The sequence below is a fragment of the Tamandua tetradactyla genome, chromosome 10 (assembly GCF_023851605.1).
Source record: "Tamandua tetradactyla isolate mTamTet1 chromosome 10, mTamTet1.pri, whole genome shotgun sequence".
NCBI lineage: Eukaryota > Metazoa > Chordata > Mammalia > Pilosa > Myrmecophagidae > Tamandua > Tamandua tetradactyla.
The window spans coordinates 30,984,310-31,006,603 of record NC_135336.1 but is presented as its reverse complement, the minus strand read 5'-3'; positions in this window follow the sequence as shown (position 1 = coordinate 31,006,603).

Here is a 22,294-nt window from a genome sequence, read left to right as displayed (position 1 = left end):
TACACTGTGGTTCTCCTGTATGTGATGAGTTGTTTTTCTCTTGCTGCTTTCAAAATTTTCTTTTTGCCTATATCTTTCAACAGTTTGAGTATGATATTTCTAGATATGGATCTCTTTAAATTTATTCTGCTTTGGGTTTATTGAGCTTTTTTATTTTATATATTAATATTTTCCATAACATTTGGGAAATTTGAGACCTAATTTTTCTGCCCCTTTCTATCTCTTCTTTTCTGGGTCTCCATATATATGTATATTGGTGTGGTTGATGTTATCCCCCAGCTTCCTAATTCTCTGTTCATTATTATTCATTTAATATTCTCTCTGTTCTTCATATTGGATAGTTTTGATTGATTTAACCTGGAGTTCACTAATAATTTTGCCATCTCAAATTTACTATTCATCCCATTTAGTCAATTTTTTTCATTTATCTTATTGTACTTTTCAATTTTAGAATTTCCATTTGGGTCTTTTTTTTTTTATAACACAGTTATTGAAATATAATTCACATACCATCCATTTCACCTATTTAAAGTGTACAATTCAATGATTTTTAGTATAGTCACAGAGCTATGAAACCATTACCATAATAAAGTTCAGATCATTTTCATTACCCCAGAAGAAATCATTCCATTAGCAGTTACTTGCCATTTCCTCCAACTCTACTCTCCATTCTCAGGCACACATTACTCTGTTTTCTGTCTCTATGAATTTGCCTATTATGGATATTTCATATAAATGTAATCATATAATAGGTGATCTTTGGTGACTGACTTCTATTACTCAGCTTAAGGTTTTCCATTTCATCCATGTTTCAGTACTTTATTCCTTTTAATTTTTAAATTTTTAATTATATCACATTGTATGAATATATCACATTTTATTTATCCATTCATTAATTGTATATATATATATATGCTGGAATGCCATATACCAGAAATCTGTTGGCTTTTACAAGGGGGATTTGCTAGTTTACAAATTTATAGTTTGGCCACAAAAATGTCCAAGTTGAGGCATCAAGAGGAAGACAGCTTCTCTGTTCCTCTGTCACATGGGAAGGCACATGGCCTGTATATGCTGGTCCTTTTTGTCTCTGAGCTCTCTCCAAAAGTCTCTCTCTCAGCTCTCTCAGCCTTTTTTTTTTTTTTGCCTTTTATCCCCTCGTAAAGGACTCCAGTAAAGGAATAAAAGTCACCTTGAATTGGGTGTGTCACTTCTCAATTTAAATAACTTAACCAAAAGGTACCACCCACCATAGGTCTGCACTTACAGGAATGGATTAAAAATGCATGGCCTTAGACTCACTCAGCATAATGTTCTCTAGGTTCATCCATGTTATTACATGCTTCATAAGTTATTATGCTGAGTGAGAGTAGCCAAAAACTAAAGGACAAATACTGTATGGTCCTACTGATGTGAACCGACATTCGAGAATAAACTTGGAATATGTCATTGGTAACAGAGACCAGCAGGAGTTAGAAACAGGGTAAGATAATGGGTAATTGGAGCTGAAGGGATACAGACTGTGCAACAGGACTAGATACAAAAACTCAAAAATGGACAGCACAATAATACCTAATTGTAATGTAATTATGTCAAAACACTGAATGAAGCTGCAAAAAAAAAAATGCATGGCCTTTTGGGGGGTACATCAATGCACAATGGCCATTTGGATTGTTCCTACTTTGCTATTATGAATATGCTGTTACAAAAATTCATTTACAAGTTTTTATGTGAACATATGTGTGGATATATATCTAGGAGTGGAATTGCTGGGTCAGTACGGACATTTTATGTTAAAGCTTTTGAGGAATTGCTGATTGTATTCTCAGGTTACTGCACCATTTTACGCTCTTAATAGCAGTGTATGGGTTTTTTAGTATCTTTCATTTCTTTATTGAAATTCCCTATTTGTCAAGTCATTGTCATCATGCTTTCCTTCAATTTTTCAGTATGGTTTCCTTTAATTCATTGAATATATTTTTTTAATAGCTTCTTTGGGATCTTTTTCTGCTAAATTCAACATCTGGGCCCTCTCAGCATCAGATTATATTGATTGATCTTTTCCTCTGAAAATTAATCAAACTTTATTATTTCTTTGCTTGTATCATAACCATGCTTTGTTATTGCTGAAATCTGAGTGACTTACATATATATTCTAGCAACTCTGAATTCTGATTTTTTTTCTCTCAGCTTATTTTTATTTTTTTTTTTGCATGGGCAAGCTCTGGGAATCAAACCCAGGTCTCTGGCATGGAAGGTGAGAATTCTGCCTGCTGAGCCACTGTGGCCTGCCCTCAGCTTAGTTTTTTAGTAGCTTATCTGGATTTAACCGGTCTCTCCTATGATATTCAGCCACTAATATCTGCTGTTTTGTGTTTTTGTTTGTTTGTTTTTAGCCTGTCTACTTAGTGGTTGCCTCATTATCTGCATAGCTTAGTATTTAGGCAGCATTTTGGGAAATGGTTATTCTTAGATCCCTTGAATTTGTAAGGCTTTCACTCCTGCCCATCAATCTATGTATAAATTAGGAAGCACATTCAAAGTTTAACCAGTGCTCAATTCTACCTTGGCTTTCACTCTTAGCTTGACTGTCTCAGGTCCCCCTTCTGTATGAACATAGTTTTCTAATCAGCCAGAGATATGCAGAGAGCTTTTCTAGCCCTTCTATAACTCACTCAATTCCATGATCTCCTCATTTCATTTCAAGCTGGGCCACTACTCTCCCCAACTGAGATTGCTGCCTCAGGCTTTCAGAGCTATGGGCTTTCTCTGTTTCCTATCAAGTTCACCACTTTTATTGTCAGTGTCTTCACATTTTTTTCCCCACTGATCTAAAAGAAGCCCATTCCCTTTGGCAAAACACACCATGAATTTCCTGGCCAGGTCTATAGGGGAAATAATGTCCTTGCTGAAAGAGTTGGGGGTAGTGGGGGTGGTAAAATTGGAATTATCCTGGAGGCAAAAGCCACAAACTTCTGTTGCATTTGCCTGAATAAATAAATAAAAATTCTTCTTGAATAAATAACTGTAAATTAGTGGGTTTTTTTTTTTGCCTGTAGTCAATTGCTATTGCCCCAAATCATTGCTTTTCATAAAATTGTTCAGTTTTATAATTATTTTTTGGCAACAGTGTTCATAGGCTTCTTCACTTCATCATAGAAGGAACTTTCTCCTGCTCCTATCTTTTTTTTTACATGACCAGGCACCAGGAATCGAACCTGGGTGCAGGCAAGAACTCTGTTTGCTGAGCCACTGTGACCTGCCCACTCCTATCTTTTTGAAACAACATTCTTGAATGTGATTTCTCTCTTCAGGGTTACCTTTGGGTTCAAGATGGATGCTATAGCTCAGCCATCATGATAAAGTCCCACATCAAAAAAAAAGAAGAAAATGTACAACTGATACGTGGATCTGCTGATTCACATCCCTCTATGCGAATCAAATATGTCCACATGACACAACTGAATCAGGTTTCTATTACGAAGCAAAAAGAGGAGAATAGGTATTGAATGGCAACTGGCGGTCTCTATCATAGCTTCTATCAATCCTAGGTCAGGTTGTGTGGTGTTTTTCTTGAACCACTCAATCCTGGTAAATTCTTTCCTATCTGAAATCCTATTACACTTACCTTCGTTAGAATTAATTGGGAATTTATTATATTCTGTTTTGCTTGCCCTCTTGACTTTCCTATCCAACTGTATGATAACCTCTTTGAGTGTAAGGTTTATTTTTAAACATTTTTAGATTTACACAGAATGTCTCACATAGTACCTTGCATTTAGTTGATGCTTAATAAACTTTTATCAGTTATTTCATTAGGGTATCAAGAGTGAGTAAAGAGATATAATGGCAGATCTTGGAGGTTTTCAAGGTAAATCTTAATTCTTTCCGCACCAGCCTACATATTGTTTTCCCACAGTTTTTCTACATTTTATCCAATTTGAACCTCTCAAATCATCTGATAGTTCATCTTTTGTATCCATGCTGCTGGTGGCTTTTACAAAGCTACTTTTCCTTACATGAAACTCTCTTTCAAGCTTCATTTTGTGTGGCTCATAACCAAGAGCCAATGCCTCAATACTGTAGATTGTTGTCTGTGAAACAGGAGTTGGAGCTTCCCTGGGCAGAAGTCCATACTACAAACAGTGACTGCCCAAAGTCCTAAAAATTCTCAGAACTCAGCAGAAAGGATACTTCTTAGACAGACAGCAGAAATTGAACCCAAATGGACTTTTCTGGCTTGTAGAACGTACTGAAGCTTAGACTGGCCAAGATTACCTTTGTGTGTCCCACTAGCTGTGGACACTTGATGACCTAGGCTCTCCAGTCTACAGACTATCTACAGTGGAGGGTCTTACCTCGATGTTGATGGCTGCTGACTAATCAGGTGGTGGTTGCTGAAGATTGAAATGGCTGTTGCAATTTCTTAATATAAAATAATTAATTTGCCACATCAATTGACTCTTCCTTTCATGAAAGATTTCTCTGTATTATGTGATGCTGTTTAATAACTTTTACACATAGAAGAACTTGTTTCAGAATTGGAGTCAGTCCTCAAAACCTGCCACTGCTTTTCAACTAAGTTTATGATGTACTATTCTACACCCTTTGTTGTCATTTCAACAGTGTTCACAGCATCTGCACCAGGAGTACCACCCATATCAAGAATCACTTTTTTTGATCATCCATAAGAAGCAACCCCTCATCCACTAAAGTTTTATCTTAAGATTACAACAATTCAATCACATCTTCAAGCTCCAGTTCTAATTCAAGTTCTCTTGGTATTTCTACCACATTTGCAGTTACTTCTTCCACTGAAGTCCAGAACTTCTCAAAGTCATCCATGAGGGTTGGATTCAACTTCTTCCGAAGTGTTGTTAATGTTGATATTTTTACTCCCTCCTGTGAATAACAAGATTCCTAATGGCATCTAGAATGGTGAATCTTTTCCAGAACATTTTCAACTTATTTGCCCAGATCAGTCAGAGAAATCATAGTACTCACTATCTATGGCAACTATACTTCATGATATGTATTTCCTAAATAATAAGACTTAAAAGTGAAAATTATTTGTTCCATGGACTGCAGAATGAATGTTGTGTTAGCAGCATTAAAACAACATAATTTTATTGCACTTCTCCATCAGAACTCTTGGGTGACCTGGTGCATTAGGAAAAAAAGGAATTTTTTTCTGAGCAGTAGATCTCAACAGTGGGCTTAAAATATTTAGTAAACCATGTGGTAAACAGATGTGCTGTTGTCCAAGCTTTGCTGTTCCATTTATAGAGCACAGACAGAGTAGACTTATACAAGAATTGGCTTATACTTAAAGTCACGGCTGCATTAGCCTCTAACAAGAGTGTCAGCCTCTCCTTTGAAGCTTTGAAGTGTTGACTTCTCATCTTTATCTAGGAAAGTACTATATAATATCTACCTCCAATGTAAGGCTCTTTCATGCACATTGAAAAGCTGTTGTTTAGTATATCCACTTTCATTAATCATCTTAGCCAGATATTCTTGATAGCTTGCTGCAGCTTCTACCTCATTATTTGGAGCTTCACTTTGCACTTTTGAAAAAAAAATTAAATTTTTTATTAGAGAATTGTGTATTTACAAAACAATCATGCATAAATACAGGATTCCCATATACCAACCTATTTTAACACATTGACTTCATGTGGTACATTTGTTATAATTGACACATTTTTACAATTGTATTATTAACAAATTGTACTATTAACAATAATTCATGGCTTGACTTAGGGTTCATTATTTGTGTAGGGCAGTTCTATGGACTTTTTAAAAATTTTTGCTCTACTAACCTATATGAAACTTAACATTTCCTCTGTTAACCACATTCAGTGCTGTTAATTATGTTCACAATGTTGTGCTACCATAATCACCAACTTTTACCAAAATAATTCCATCATTCCAATAGGAACTCTTCGTATTTTAAGCTTTAACATCCTAATCCCCATCCCCACCCCATGTCCTGGTAATCTTTATTCTAAATTCAGATTCCATGAGTTTTTTTAATTCTAATTATTTCATATCAGTGAGATAATGCAATATTTATTCTTTTGTGTCTGGTTTATTTCACTCAATTTGATGTCTTTGAGGTTCATCCAAGTTGTTGCATGTATCAGAACTCAATTCCTTTCTATAGCTGGAGTTTTGGTTTGCTAAAGCTATTAAAATGCAGTATACAAGATATTGATTGGCTTTTACAAAGGGGATTTATCAGGTTGCAAATGTACAGTTCTAATGCCATGAAAATGTCCAAATTAAGGCATCCAGAGAAAGATACCTTGACTTTGAAGAAAGTCTGATGACATCCAGGGTTCTTTCATCATATGAGAAGGCACATGACAATGTCTGCTAGCTCTTCTCTCCAAAATGTCTCTGGGCTTCTGTGTATCCTTGCTTGCTCCTTCTGTGACATTTCTGTCACTGAGCCCTCTCCAAAATGTTCTACCTTTTATTCTGTCATAAAGAACTCCAATAAAGATGATGAGGACTCACCATAAACTTGGTGGGTCTATTCTTCATGGAACACCCTAATCAAAAGGTCCCACCCAGTAAAAGGTCTGCATCCACAAGAATGGATTAGAAGAACATGGCTTTTCTAGGGTGCATCACAGTTTCAAACAGCATGGCTAGAAATACGTGTGTATATTCCACATTTAAAAAATTCATTCATCAGTTGAGGGGCATTTGAGTTGCTTCCAACTTTTGGCAATTGTGAAGAATGTTGCTATGAACATTGCAGTGCAAATATATGCTCAAGTCCCTACTTTCAATTCTTTTAGATATATATATATAGTGGGATTTACGGGCCATATGGTAATTCTAGATTTAACTTTCAGAGGAATCACCAAACTGTCTTCCACAGTGGCTGCACCATTCACATTGTCTTCAGCAATGAATAAGTATTCTTGTTTCTCTGTATCCTCTCCAACACTTTTAATTTTCCATTTTTTAATAGTAGTGATTCTAATGTGTGTGAAATGGTATGAGCATTTCTTTCCTGTGCTTTTTGGCCATTAATATACTTCTTTGGGGAGATGCCTATTCCAGTCTTTTGCCCATATTAAAATTGTCTTGTTTTGTCTTTTTGTTGATAAAGTTGAAGGATTTCTTAATATATTCTGGATAGTAAATCTTTATCAGATATAATGTTTCCCAAATATTTTCTCCAATTATGTAGCTTATTATTTTACTTTCATGATAAAGTTCTTTTAGCACAAAAATGTTTGATTTTGATGAGGTCTCATGTGCCTACCTTTTCTTTTGTTGCTTTTGAGATATGTGTAAAGTTTAAGAAACAATTACCTAACACAAGGTCCTGAAGATACTTCCCTATATTTTCTTCTAAAATTTTATAATTCTGGCTGTTATATTTGGGTCTTTGATCCATTTTGAGTTGATTTTTTTAATATGGTGTGAAGAAGGGTCCACCTTCATATTTTTGAAAATGGAGATCCAGTTTTACATATATGTTAAAGAGATTTTTCTCTTTCAATTGAGTACCCTTAGTCCCTTTGTCAAAATTCAGTTAGCTGTAAATGTGAAGGTTGATTGCTGAGCTGTAGGTTAAATTCTATTAGCCCATTTGTCTGTCCTTGGACCAATACAATGCTGTTTTGGTTACTGTGGCTTTGTAATAAGTTTTAGGGTCAGGAATTGTGGGTCTTCCAACTTCATTCTTCTTTCCAGGGTACTTTGTCTGTTCATGGATCCTTCCCCTTCCATATGTATTTAATGATTGGCATTTCCATTTCTGCAAAGAAGGTTGTTTGAATTTTGATTGAGATGATATTGAATCTGTAAATTGCTTTGAGTAGAATTGACAGTGCAACAATAATTAGTCTTCCAATTTATGAACACAGGATATCCTTCCATCTATTTATTTATTTCATCTCTTTTAGCAATAATCTGTAGCTTTCTGTGTAGAAGTTCTTTAAATTGTTGGTTAAATATACTCCTAAATATTTAATTTTTTAGTTGCTATTGTAAATGGATTTTTTTCTTGATTTCTTCTTCTGATTGTTCATTGCTTGTGTACAGAAACACTACAGACTTTTGGGTGTTGATCTTGTACCCTGCTTCTTTGTTGAGTTCATTAGCTATAGGATCTTTGTTGTGAGGTTTTCAGGAATTTCTATCTGTATGATTGCATCATTTGCAAATAGAGAAAGTTTTGCTTCTTCCTTTCCAATTCGGATGCCTTTTATTTCTTTCTATTACCTAATTCCTCTTGTAAAACCTCTAGTACAATGTTGAATAACAGTGGTAACTGTGGGAATCCTTGTCTTGTTCCAGGTCTTAGAGGGAAAAATTTCAGGCTTTCATCATTTAGTATGATGTTAACAGTGGATTTTCATAGATGCCCTTTATCATATTGAGGAATTTGCCTTCTATTCCTATTTTTCTAAATGTTTTTATTGAGAAACAGTACTGGATTTTGTCAAATGTCTTTCAGCATAAATTAAGATGATCACATGCTTTATTTCCTTCATTCTGTTAATGTGTATTACCTTAATTCATTTCTTATGTCAAATCACTCTTGTATTCCAGGGATAAATAACTTGATCTTGGTATATGATTCTTTTTAATGTGATGTTACATTTAGTTTGCTAGTATTTCATTAAGGATTGTTGGCATATGTATTCATAAGAGATATTGGCCTTTAATTTTCTTTCCTTGTGATATATTTATGTGGCATGGTATGAAGGTGATGTTGGCTTTGTAGAATCAACTAGAAAGTATGCTCTCCAATTTTTTGGAAAAGTTTGAAAAGAATTGCGTTAATTCTTCTTGGAAAGTTTTGTCGAGTCCCCTGTGAAGTGGTCTAGTATTGCTTTTTATGTTGTTGTTTTGGGGATTTTTTTTTTATTAGTGATTTGTTGAGGTATTCTATTTCTTCTTGAGTCAGTATAGGTAATTTGTGTGTTACTAAGAATTTGTCCATTTCAGCTAGGTTATCTAATTCATTGTTGTATAGTTTTCATTGTATACTCTTGTAATCATTTTTATTCCAGTGCTTCTATAATAATGCCCCTGTTTTCACTTCTGATTTTAGTTGTATGTGTCAACTCTTTTTTCTTTGTCAGTCTAGCTAAAAGCTTGTCAACTTTATAAATGTTTTCATAGAACCAGCTTTTGATTCTGTTGATTCTCTTTTTTTTGGTCCTCTATTTCATTAATCTTCACTCTAATCTTTGTTATTTACATCCTTCTGCTTGTTTTGGAATTGGTTTATTCTTCTTTTTCTAAGTCTTCCAGTTTTAGGGTTGGGTTTGAAATATTTCTTCTATTTTAAGTAGGCATTTAGTGCTATAAATTTCGCTCTCAGCACTGCCTTTACTGAATCCCATAAGTTTTGGTGTGTTGTGTTTTTATTTACATTTGCCTCATGATATTTTCTAATTTCCTTTGTGATTCCTCTTTAACCATTGGTTTTTAAAGTATATGTTGTTTAATTTAGGCATAGTTGTGAATTTTCCATTTTCCCTCTTTTATTGATTTTTTCACTTCCTTCCATAGTGATCAGAGAAGATACATTGAGTGATTTCAGTATTTTGAAATTATTGAGATTTGTTTTTTGACTAATTATATGGTCTATCTTGGAAAATGATCCTTGTGCACTCAACAAGAATGTGTTGGGCAAAGTGCTCTATTGTGTTTGTTAGGTCCAGTTGGTTTATAGTTAAGAGTTTTGTTTTTCTTATTGATCTTCTCTCTGGATACTCTATTCGTTATTGAAAGTGGTATATTGAAGTCTCCTCTTTTTAATTAGATCTGTCAATTTCTCCCATTAAATATGTGGGTATCTGTTTAATGTATTTTGGAACTCTGCTGTTAGAGGTGTATATATTAAAAGTTGTATGTTTTTCTTGTTTTTGAATTGATACTTTTATCAATAAATAATGACAGTCTTTGTCTCTCATAACTGTTTTTTACCTAAAATGTATTTTATCTGATATTGCTATAGCTACTACCTCAGCTCTATTTTAGTTTCTACTTGCATGTTATATATTTTTCCATCCTTTCAATTTCAACCAACTTGTGTCTTCCAATATAAGGTTAGTCTCTTGCAGAAAGCATAGAGTTGGGCCATACTTTTTTATGCATTCTGCTGATGTCTTCCTTTTGACTGGGGAGTTTAATATACTTACAGTTAAAGTCACTACTGATAATGCAAGACTTCCTTCTTCCATTTTGCTATTTAGGCTTTGTAAGACTATTACTTCTTGTCCACAATTATTCTAGTAATGCCTATTTTTATATTTATTTGACTTTTTGGTTGTACCATATTGAGTACCTTCTTATTTTTATTTGAGCATATTTTTTTTGTGGTTATCATGGGGTTAAAATTCAGCATCCTAAATGTAAAACAATCACATTTGGTTTTATTAACAAATTCACTTCAATAAAATTTACTCACACTTTGTCTATACCCTTCCATTCCCTCTGCCTTTTTTTTTTTGTACTTGATACATTTTATATCTGTACAAACTATTTAAAACCATAGAGTTATTACTTAGAAGCATTTGCATTTTAGCATCTTGCAGGAAATAAGAAGCTGTTATGTGCCAAAAAATACAATACAATAAGTACCCAAATGGCTACCTTTATGAGAGTGCTTTATTCCAATTTGAGCCACTGTCTAGTGTCCTTCCCTTTTCATCTAAAGATTCCCTTTAGCATTGTTTGTAGGGCAGATCTAGTGGTGATGAATTTCCTCAAAAAGCTTCTGTTTGTCTTGGAATGTCTTAATCTCTCTCATTTTTGAAAGAAAGTCTCACCAGATATAAAGTTCTTCATTAGCAGTTGTTCTCTTTCAGCACTTGAAATATTTAAACCCACAAGCTTCCTGACTCTAAGGCTTTTGATGATAAATCAGTACTCAATTTAATTGGGACTCCATTGTTCATAACAAATTGCTTTTCATCTGCAGCTGTCAGAACTTTCTCCCTCTCCTTCGCATTCATTAATGTGATCAATATATGATGTTGTGTATTTTTCTTCATTTTTATCCTGTTTGGTGTTCTCTGGGTTGTTTTCAATGTGCATATTCACATCTTTTACTAAGTCTGGGAAGTTCTCTGTCATTATTTCTTTGAATATTCTTTCTGCTCTTTTTCTCTTTATTCTCTATCTTGGATTCCCATAATATGCATATTGTTACACCTGTTGCTATCCCAGAGGTTTCATAGCTATTTTTGCTTTTTAAAATTCTCTTTTCTTTCTGCTTATTAGCCTGACTGATTTCAAATTTTTTTGGTTCTAGTTCACTGATTCTTTCTTCTGCCAACTCCAGTCTGCTTCTGAAACTGTCTAGTAAATTTTCATTTCGGTTATTATGATCTTTAACTCTTGCAGTTCTGTTTGGTTACTTTTAAAAAATGTCTATCTATCTCTTTAGTAAGAATCTAAAGTTATTCATTCATCATTTTCCTGGTACCCTTTGGCAATTTTTCTGTGGTTTCCTTCTATCTACTTGGGCATTTTTAAGATCATTAAAAAAAAAAGTGTTTGGTATGTCTACATTCAGGTCTTCTTTATTGGTGTTCTCTGATTTTTATCCTTTTCCTCTGGATGGATCGTTTCTTGTTTCTTCATTTGTGTTACACTCTGTTTTTGCATACTGTACTTGTTAAAATTTTAAAATGTTAACTCTGGAATTCATTCACTGAGATGTCTGTTTCTTAATATTTTTAATCAGCTGGTGATAAGACAGAGATTTTCCTGAGTGTTACTCCTCCTATTGTGATGGTCTTCCCAATGAGAATGTAAAATGTCAGGTGTCCCCTGTTTTTTTCTGAGCCTGTGTCTTGTCCTGGGCTTGTGCTTATTAGCTGCTTTGGAGTTCCTCTGTTTACAGGAGTTTGAATTTTCCCTCTATTTTCAAGGAGCAGACCTCCCTCTCCCATCCCAGGTGTTAAAAACAGGCAAGCTTTTACCCCAGGTTGTCTCGTTCTGTAGTTTCTTACACTCATTTCTTAGTCTCAAGCTGCTTTTGCCTGGAGGGCAAATTCCGGGATGCGGAGGCATACCAGAGAAGAGTTTCCCAAGTCAGTATTTCCCAGTCAGAACATGGTGAGGGACCCACAAAGAGGGTGCAAACTGGCTCCAAACTGCTGCGCTGGGAGGGGATCAAGAAGGACAGTAAGAATTTCTTCCTTAGTTCCCCAGATCTGTGCTTTTTAGACCTGACCAGTAAATGCAACCTGAGAGGACATAGTAGCTTTAAGTTTCCTTGTGTGGCCTTTGTCTGGGCAGGTTTGAACAATGGCTGCCCTCAGAGCTGGGCCTCCAGTGGTCTGAAGTTAGTAATTAAATGCCATGATCAGTGAATGGCCTTGCCCATCCCTGGTCTTGGAGAAGAGGATTTTTATATCCCTTTCTGCCACCACTGAGCTATCCAGGGGCCTTCTGCAAGGTGAGGAATGGACATCAGGAACTGCTGCATGGAGAGAGTAATTTATTAGTTTTTACTGTAATTTACCAGCCTGTACTTCCCATTCTTCCCTGTACAGTGTTCTACTGGCCTCTGGGGTTTCATAATAGTTGTTTCAGGCTGTCCCCGTGTGCTCATAGCTATTCTGGTGAAGGAATGAATCCTTATCATTCTATTCCACCATCTTCCCATAATCTCACTCTTATGTTATGGAGATATCTCCTTCCTTAAACCTTATGATCCAACCTCTACTAGCTTCAAACTTTTCTTATGAAGCTTCCTCACAATTCTCAGCTTTCATAGAATTGAAAAGAATTAGGGCCTTGCTCTGAAATAGGCTTTGTCTTAAGGGTATGTTATGGCTGATTTAACCCTCTATACATACCACTTAAACTTTCTCCATTTGAGCAATAAGACTGTTTCACTTTCTTATCATTTATATGCCCACTGGAGAAACACTTTTAATTTACTTGAAGAACTTTTCCTATCCATTCACAACTTGGCTAACTCTTTGGTGCAAGAGGCCTAGCTTTTGCCCTATTTCTGCTTCCTTTTTCTTACTAATCTTAATATTTTTAGCTTTTGATTTTGAGTGAGAGATGTGCAATTCTTCTTTTTGCTTTACTACTTAGAGGCCATTGTAAGATTATTAGCAGGCTTAACTTCAATATTGTTGCATCTCATGGAATAGGGAGGCTCTAGGAGAAGGGAGAGAGATGAGGGAATGGCTCAGTTAAGCAGAGCACACACATTTATCAAATATGTTGTGCTACAGTTTGTGATGCTCCAAAACAATTACAATGGTAATATCAAAGATCCAGATCACTCTAACACATATACTATTAATGAAAAAAGTTTGAAATATTGTAAGAATTGCAAAAATGTGACATAGAAACACAAAGTGAGCACATATTGTTGGAAAATAATGCTGATACACTTGCTTGACCAGGGTTGCAACAAACCTTCAATTTGTCAAAAATGCATGCTTGTATAATTTTACAACGATGAATTTTTTCTCAGTTATCTGCAAGCATAGTCGTATAGCCTAAGAGAAGAAGAATACGACTAAAATTTTTTATTAGTTGCATACACTGATCTCTGGCCCCAAGGTGTTTTCTTTGGGAATCTCACCAGTCTCTTAGAAGTTCTGGGGGGCACATTACATTGTTGCCTTCTTTTCCATGACTTTATTTTACTGTGACTTTCACAAATCCTTGTATTTATGTGGTTAGTTCCTTTTTTTTTTTTTTTTTCTTGGCTACTAACAACTAACAAAAGCTAACTAGGTTAAGAAACTTAGAGGGAAATTTTTCTCAAAGGCAAGAAAAATACTACTGAATTTTACACACACTCAGCCTCACTATTTAGACTGACATTAATCTATAGCATTTATAAAGATTTTATGGAGATTATAAGAAAGCAGAAGCTCTAGAAGTATAGCCATTTTATCATGTTCAGAGAAAACAGTCCCTCCTAAGCTGAAACATTTTTTAAACTGAGCTGTCCTGCCCTACTAAACTAGGACTAGAGCTTTTGAAATGAAAGGAGATAATTTTGAAGGAGAGAAGGAGAAGGAGAGCTTGCAAAGTAATTTTCACTAAAACATCTTTGTGTTTTAATTTCTCCATCTATTGAGATGGACCAAGAGATCTACAGGTTCTTCTCAGCTCCATAGTTTAATTAATGACTCTTCAGAATCAGCTTAATTGAAATCAATATGGTGGACTGACTTCATGCCAAAGTTTGATTCAATTTTTGACACCCTTACTAGTGTTTCCCTATCTAAACCCACACAATCACGTTTAGCACTGATTACATTATGCTTTCTACCTCTCCCCATTGCCCCACAAACAATGGTTGTTGAAAATAACTTTCTTAAGATTTAGATTGGTTTGGTTGAATTCTTACTGACTCATTTGGATGTTGTATCATTATCTAGTTTTGTTCAATGCTCACTTAATCAGGTTCTTCTACGGAATGGCAGTCTTAAGAGTGTAAAATTAAATTGTTAGGGCAAGAAGTAGAAAGCAGATGCACTACACTCAGCACTGCCAAGTTAATATAACAGGGAACTATAAAATCAGGTTTCTAGGGGGCACCAAGCTCTACTTATCATTATCTGAGTAAAGTTATTGTCTGTTCCTCATAACTAGATCACTTGCCTTCATTCTCAATATATATGAAGCAATAACAACATCAATACTATCTCCCCCTCAGGCTATTACAACACTCATGCCTTGCATTTTATGATTGCTTCAGACTTCAGTGAAGATAGGTCACAAATTACTTTCTTAGTGCCCTTAATGTCTTTGAATCACCACTCCCTTCACGCTCCCTCCTTTCTCATAAGAAAGCTATGACATCCTTTTAATTCAAAAGATAAGAAATCTTAAATGGTTTCATTTCTTTCATCAACTTTTGCTCACAATTCTTACTGATCATAAACTATACCGAAAAGTGGCATGTTTCTTGTTTCTTTTTAATCAGTAAAGTTGTGTTCACAATCTCCTTTCATAGAATCTTTCCAACTATCCATCAATTAAATTAACAAATATTTATTAAGCACCTATCAGGTACTAAGCACCAAAGATACTAAGATAAAGCATATTCCTATAAAGTAGTCCCTGTTTAGGGAGACTGGCAGACAAGTAGAATAACAAAAGTAAAGGTAAGTCAGAGGTAAAAAAAACCTCTGACTTAAGTACAGGACATTATGGGTGCAAGGAGAAATGCCAATGTCAGGTGGGGTAGTAGGACAGGGCCAAAGAAAGCTTTTCAGAGAAGAAAGCACCAGAAGTGAGTCTTGGAAGAAAATTGTGAGTTAGGCTTTGAAATGGAGGAATGAGTATTCCAGGCAGAGAGAGAAGCTAGAACCAATTCCAGGAGGTAAGTGGGAGTGTGGAGAAGTGTAATAATTGCAAATGGCTGAAAATAAATGGTAAGTAGAATGGAAACAGGAATAGAGGGGAGATGCAAGAAATGATAGTGATGAGGCAAACAGGAGCCATGGCATGGAGCCCAAAATATGGTGTACTAAGGAGTTTGGATTTTATTCTAAGGACTCTGGACACTAGAGAAATAATGAAACATTTTAAAGAAGAGAATCATATGATCGAATTTGCATTTTAGTAGAACCACTCTGTGTCCAAGGCAAAGTCCAGAGAATAGGTTCCTAGGAAGTATTTTTTTGAATGAATGAACAGATGAATGATTGGATTATAGGAGGACAAGAATGGGTCAGATATAGGCAAGTCTGGAAGCAGGGAGTAGAGGATGGTGAGAAGGGGATGGATTTGAAAACTATTAAGGGGTGTAACTGATTGAAACTGATGCTTTTTGATATAGGTAGGAAGAAGAAAATAAGGACTATAAGATGACTCCCTAATTTCTGAATTAAACAACTGAGTAGAGAAGGCTATTACATTCACTTAAAAAGAAAACAAATAAATGAAACAAGTAATGGTAGAGAAGATGTAGATGAATTGTTCAAATTTGGACAAGTTTGGCTTGAGATATAATAAGACATCTAAGTAGCTGGCTGTTCAAATCAGGAACTCAGGAGATAAGTGTAGGTGAAGTTATGGAGTATAGATATAGATGTGAATAAATTAATGAATTAATGGTAAATGATTAATAAATTCATAGGAGTAGATGAGATCATTCATGGAATCTGAGTGGAATAGTGAGATGGTCTGAGATAAAGTTGGGCCAAAGATGGAGATGAATGCCACCATGCTGAGAAATCTTCCTATTTCCCCATTAGCTGTGAATTGTTTTCCTGTCCATTGAGTTATCTAAAGCATACTAGTGAAAATATGAGTTTCTAAATGTGAATTTTATAATAAGCCTGACTGGCAACAGAGCACAAAGTAAAAAGGTGAATGAATATGACAATAATCTGCATGTGTGAGTAGGAACATAATGACTTGAGGGAGGCTTGTCAAAAGATTTTTAGGTAAGAAACTCAGGGAAACTTGTAAATGAAAGCTTTGTTGTCAGTAGAGGCAGGGATTATATCTGAATTTTATCAAAATGCAGCATCCCAGACTATGAATTTTCCCAAGAAACAAAGAGACTGGATTTGTAATATGCACTATTCTGAATTATGCCTTGTTAAGCTGTTTGCTTAGCCAAATACTATAAATAATTCACCTATATGACATTTCTCACTCTAAAGGAAGACAGGCTTTTGACATAACATGGATAAATAAGAAAGTCATGTACTAATGACTACCTCAGAGGCTATGGAATGTGAAATAGAACTGTGGCCTGTCTTATTTTGCTAATGATGCTGGAATGCAATATACCAGAAATGGGTTGGCTTTCTTAAAGGGGATTTATTAAGTTATAAGTTTGCAGTTCTAACACAATAAAACTATCTAAACTAAGATATCCAGAGAGAGGTACCTTGACTCAAGAAAGAGCAATATGTCGGGAACACTTCTGTCAGCTGGGAAGGCACGTGGCTGGTGTCTGCTGGTCCTTTGGCTTCTGGTTTCAAACAGCTTCCTCAGGGGCATTTTCTTCCTGCATCTCCAAACATCTCTGTCTGTGTTGGCTCTGAGATTTTTCCAAAATGGTTCCCTCTTAAAAGACTTCAGTAAGCAGTTTAAGACCCACCTTGAATGGGTAGAGACACATCCATGGAAACCACCTAATCAAAGGGTCCCACACACAGTTGGGTGGATCACATCTTCATGGAAACAACTTAATGAAAAGGCTCCATCATAAAAAAATAGGCCTGGCACCACAAGACTGGACCAGGACTGAAAGAACATGGCTTTTCTGGAGTACACAACAACCTCAAACCAGCACATGGCCCAAAAGTAAGTTTGTTTCCTTGGATGTTTGTTGCAGAAACTATTCAAATAAAAGGTATACTTTTGTTTGAGAATGACTTGGAGAGTTTTGGCACAGTAATGCAATCTAGGGTTCTATTAGCCTTGAAAGTGAAGATATTTTCCAAATATATGTCCTTTTTTGCTTATATTAAAGTTTATCCCACTTGTTCTCTCCTTAATGAATGAATGATTGAATGACTAGCAAACAATACTAAAAAGAACTAGAGCTACATTTTGACACATTTCACCTGGTATACAAATTGGGGTTTCTCCAATTTACAAATTTGGCTTCATTCTCTCTCTTCCTTCAATACTGTTATTAGGAATGACTAAATAATATCTACATATCTTCATGAAGCTCACATATCAACAGGTAATTACCAGACAGTCCATGCAAGATGAGGGGTCCCTGAACCGGTAGGGTTGGGATGAGAATAGGGCTTCTTGCCTAACTAGCTGGTGGGGTTCGGAAGAAGTTTCTCCTCCTACACTCTGTACATCAGGGGCCCTGAAACCACCATTATATCATAGCTCCTGAGATCTACCTCAATGTGGAAATGATTCTGATATTTTATCCCTCCTCTGCCAGAGTTTCTCAGACATATGGTTTCTATGGGTCCCCTGAATCTCTGTTGCCTGGGAGGGCCCCCTGCCATGTATGCCAGCTGGCGTGTATGCCCTGTTTTCTCACCTTATTTCTGCCAACCCACGTTCAGAGAGTTGGGCCTGCTTCCCACTCTGCACAGTCTTATCTCAGAGAGCATTCTCTGAACATAATCCTCCCTTATAATGGGGAAAGAAATATAATCAGGATGCAGCATCTTTCCAAAATTCACTGGATCACTGTTTGGAAATTTCCATAATTAGAGACTCATTTCTTTGGGTTAATACATTACTCTCTTTTGGGAATTCAAATGTTTCTGGGAAAAGAGAGAAGTGCATTAGAATATTACAACAACAAAGAAGGAAACTATTAAAATATTAAAACAATAAAGAAAGAGAAAACTAAAATATTAAAACCTCAGTGTGAAAATGTAAATCAGACATTTGAATTATAGGCTGTCAGAAATGAAGAGGGTCACAGAGATCATACTTTTATTTTTGTCTATCTCTCTTGTTCATACATTATGAGGGCATTGAGGCCCAGGAAAGTAAAGTGACAGCTAAGGCCACAACCAACTTTCCTGAATCCCTGCCTCTTTGAAATTTGGGGCAGAATATGTTGAGTATTAAGTCGCGATCCTTAGGTAGGTGGTCAACAACCTGAGACACTGAGTGCCTAGGTTAGTGCTCGTGAATTGTATTTCTGAAAGCCCTGTTCAGTTGCAGAACAGTTAAGAGTCAGGATCTGGTTAGAACAGTGTAAATTTGACTCTTGCTTGGTTGACCATGTGAATTGGGTAAGTAACAACAATAAGTTGCAGTTCACCTGTAAGAGAGGGATGGTGGTAGGATCTGTTTCGTGGAGTTGTTATAAAAATTAAATCAGTTAAAGTTGGTAAAGCTCATAGGAAAACCCTTTGTACATAATGAGTACTCAATAAAGGCTTACTATCAAAAAGGAGTTATTAAAAGTGAGGCTTACCTACTAAACAGTATTGTAGAAATCCAGAAATCCAGCAAACTATCCTTTCAACCTCATCATTTCTTTGCATCTTGATTTTTCTCAGTAGATGACTAATTTTCCCTACCTGCTCCTAAGAACTCTTGTATTTTTTTAGAACAATTAATGGTAAATGGGATAGTTTGTCCTTAGCCATCTTCATATCACAGTATTTTTGGAGAATATGTGAAAAGTTAGGGAAGATGGGAGAAACACTGGAAATGTTAGGGTCTTGTTATCCTTAAAGTTACTGCCCACATGTTTTCCCTTGAGATGATATGGGTTTCCATTGGCTGACATGTAGCACTGAATGGAACCTGAACATTTAAAAGACTACTTACTGTGACCCTTAAGAAAATCTACCCTGGGATTTGTGTTTAGACAAAGGTATGACATGGTTCTCATATACTCCATCTAGCTGTATGAGTCCTCTTAGAGATAGAGAGAGAGCTAGAGTTTACTCACCTGGGTTACCCCAACAGGGGAAACAAGCTCATTGCTTGCTCCAAAAGAAAACAATTTTTCACCAAATATCCATGCTCTTAGAGGAAAAGCAGCGTCAGGTATTCACATTATAGGACCTTGTCATGATAAGTCACTTTTGTGGCTTTCTTACTCACTTATTCCACTCATGGCAGCCTGGACTCCTCTGAAGGTCCATGGAGTCATCTGGGATTTTTAAAATTCATATTTCTGTGCTCTACCCCACAGAGAGTTTTCTTTAGTAGATCTGGAGTGGGAACTTGAAATAAGAACTTTTAATACACAACCATACTTGGTTTGGGTTCAGGGGGGTCAATAGATTCAGGGGTTCTAATTAAGTGAGATATTTAATTCCCTTGTCTCTCATATTCCTTTTTAAAAAAAATATTAGAGAAGTAGTAGGTTTACAGGAAAACATGCATAAAATGTGGACTTCCTATATACCACCCTATTATTAACAGCTTGCATTAACACTGTAGTGTTATTTGTTTCATTGATGAAAGAGTATTTTCATAATGGTACTATTAATTATAGTCCATGGTTTACATTAGGGTTCATTGTTTGTGTTGAAAAGTCTTGTTTTTTTAAAAAAAAATTTGTTCTGGTAACATATATCCAATCTAAAATTTACTCTTTTAACTACATTCAAATACACAATTCAGTTCTGTTAATTATATTCACAATGCTTTACTTCCATCACCACCCCCCATTACCAAAACTTTTCCATAACCCAAAGAGAAACTGTACAATTTAAGTAATAACTCCCATTCTGTATCTCCACCCCAGACCCTGCGAACCTTTATTCTAGTTTCCGACTGTTTGAGTTTTATTACTATAATTTTATTTCATATAGGTGAGCTCATACAATATTTGTCCTATGGTGTCTCTCTTGTTTCACTCACATGATGTCTTCAGGGTTCATCCATGTTGTCATATGTATCAGGAATTCATTCCTTTTTATGATAGAATTTTATTTCATTGTGTGCTATTACATTTCATTTATCCAGCCATCAGTTGAGGAATGTGGGTTGTTTCATCTTTTTGCAATTGTGAATAAAGCCACTGTGAACACTGGTGTGCAAATATCTGTTAAAATTCCTGCTTTTAATTCTTTGAGGTATATACCTAGAAATGGAATTGCTGAGACATATGGAAATTCTGTACTTAATTTTTCAAGGAGCTGCCATACTGTCTTCCACAGTACTGTAGCATTTTACCTTCCTACCAGCAATGAATGAGTGTTCCTATTTTCCCTCATCCTCTCCAACAGTTATAATTTCCATTTATTTTAATAGCATCCATCCTAATAGGTGTAAAATGTTTTGATTTCTATTTCCCTAGTGGCTAGTGATATACAGAAAATTTTCATGTACTTTTTGCCCATTTGTATATCTTCTTTAGTTAAGTCCTTTGACCGTTTTTAAATTGGGTTGCTTGTCTTTTTTTTTTAACTTTTTTTTTTAAATGGGCAGGCACTGGGAATTGAACCCGGGTCCTCTGGCATAGTAGGTGAGCATTCTTGCCTGCTGAACCACCATGGCCCGCCCGGTTGCTTGTCTTTTTGTTGAAGAGTTGTAGGATTTTATATTCTGGATATTAAGCCCTTATCATATATATTGTTCTCAAATATTTTCTCCAATTGAGGAAGTTAATTTACTTTTAACATAAAGACTTTTAAGGAACAAAGGTTTTAATTTTTTTTATTTTTTTAAATACCAAAAAAAACAAACAAAAGTGAACATTCCTATTTTGATCATTCCGTTCTACATATATATGATCAGTAATTCACAATATCATCACATAGTTGCATATTTATCATCATGATCATTTCTTGGAACATTTGCATCTATTCAGAAAAAGAAATAAAACAAAAACGGAAAAAAATTTTATACATACCGTACCCCTTACCCCTCCCTCTCATTGATCACTAGCATTTCAAACTAAATTTAACATTTGTTTCCCCCATTATTTATTTTTATTCCATATCTTCTACCTATCTGTTGACAAGGTAAATAAAAGGAGCATCAGACACAAGGCCTTCACAATCACACAGTCACATTGTGAAAGCTATATCATTATACAGTCATTTTCAAGAAACATGGCCACTGGAACACAGCTTCACATTTTCAGGCAGTTTCCTCCAACCTCTCCACTACATCTTGAATAACAAGGTGATATCTACTTAATGCATAAGAACAATCTCCAGGACAACCTCTTGACTCTGTTTGAAATCTCTCAGCCATTGACACTTTTGTCTCACTTCACTCTTCCCCCTTTTGGTCAAGAAGGTTTTCTCAATCCCTTGATGGTGAGTCTCAGTTCATTCTAGGATTTCTGTCCCACGTTGCCAGGAAGGTCCACACCCCTGGAAGTCATGTCCCACGTAGACAGGGGGAGGGTGGTGAGTTTGCTTGTGTTGGCTGGAGAGAGAGGCCACATCTGAGCAACAAAAGAGGTTCTCTTGGGGATGACTTTTAGGCCTAATTTTAAGTAAGCTTGACCTATCCTTTGGGAGGTCAAGTTTCATGATATGAACAAACCTCAAGACTGGGGGCTCAGCCTATAGCTTTGGTTGTCCACACTACTTGTGAGAATATCAAGAATTCAACTTGGGGAAGTTGAATTTTCCCCTGTTCTCACCATTCCCCGAAGGGGACTTTGCAAATACTTTTTTATTCACTCTTCAAATCACTCTGGGATTTATTGGGGCCTCACTCTGGACAAACCAACAAAATCTCATATCCTACTCAAGGTTCCATGTACTTACGGTGTTCAATTAAGCTGTCTATATAAGTTATATTAGGGAATGCACTAGTCAAAATATAAATTTTGTACCAAATAAACATTTTTTGCTGTAGTTTCACACATAAGTTGAAATTTTAAAATATTAATTACCATCTATTT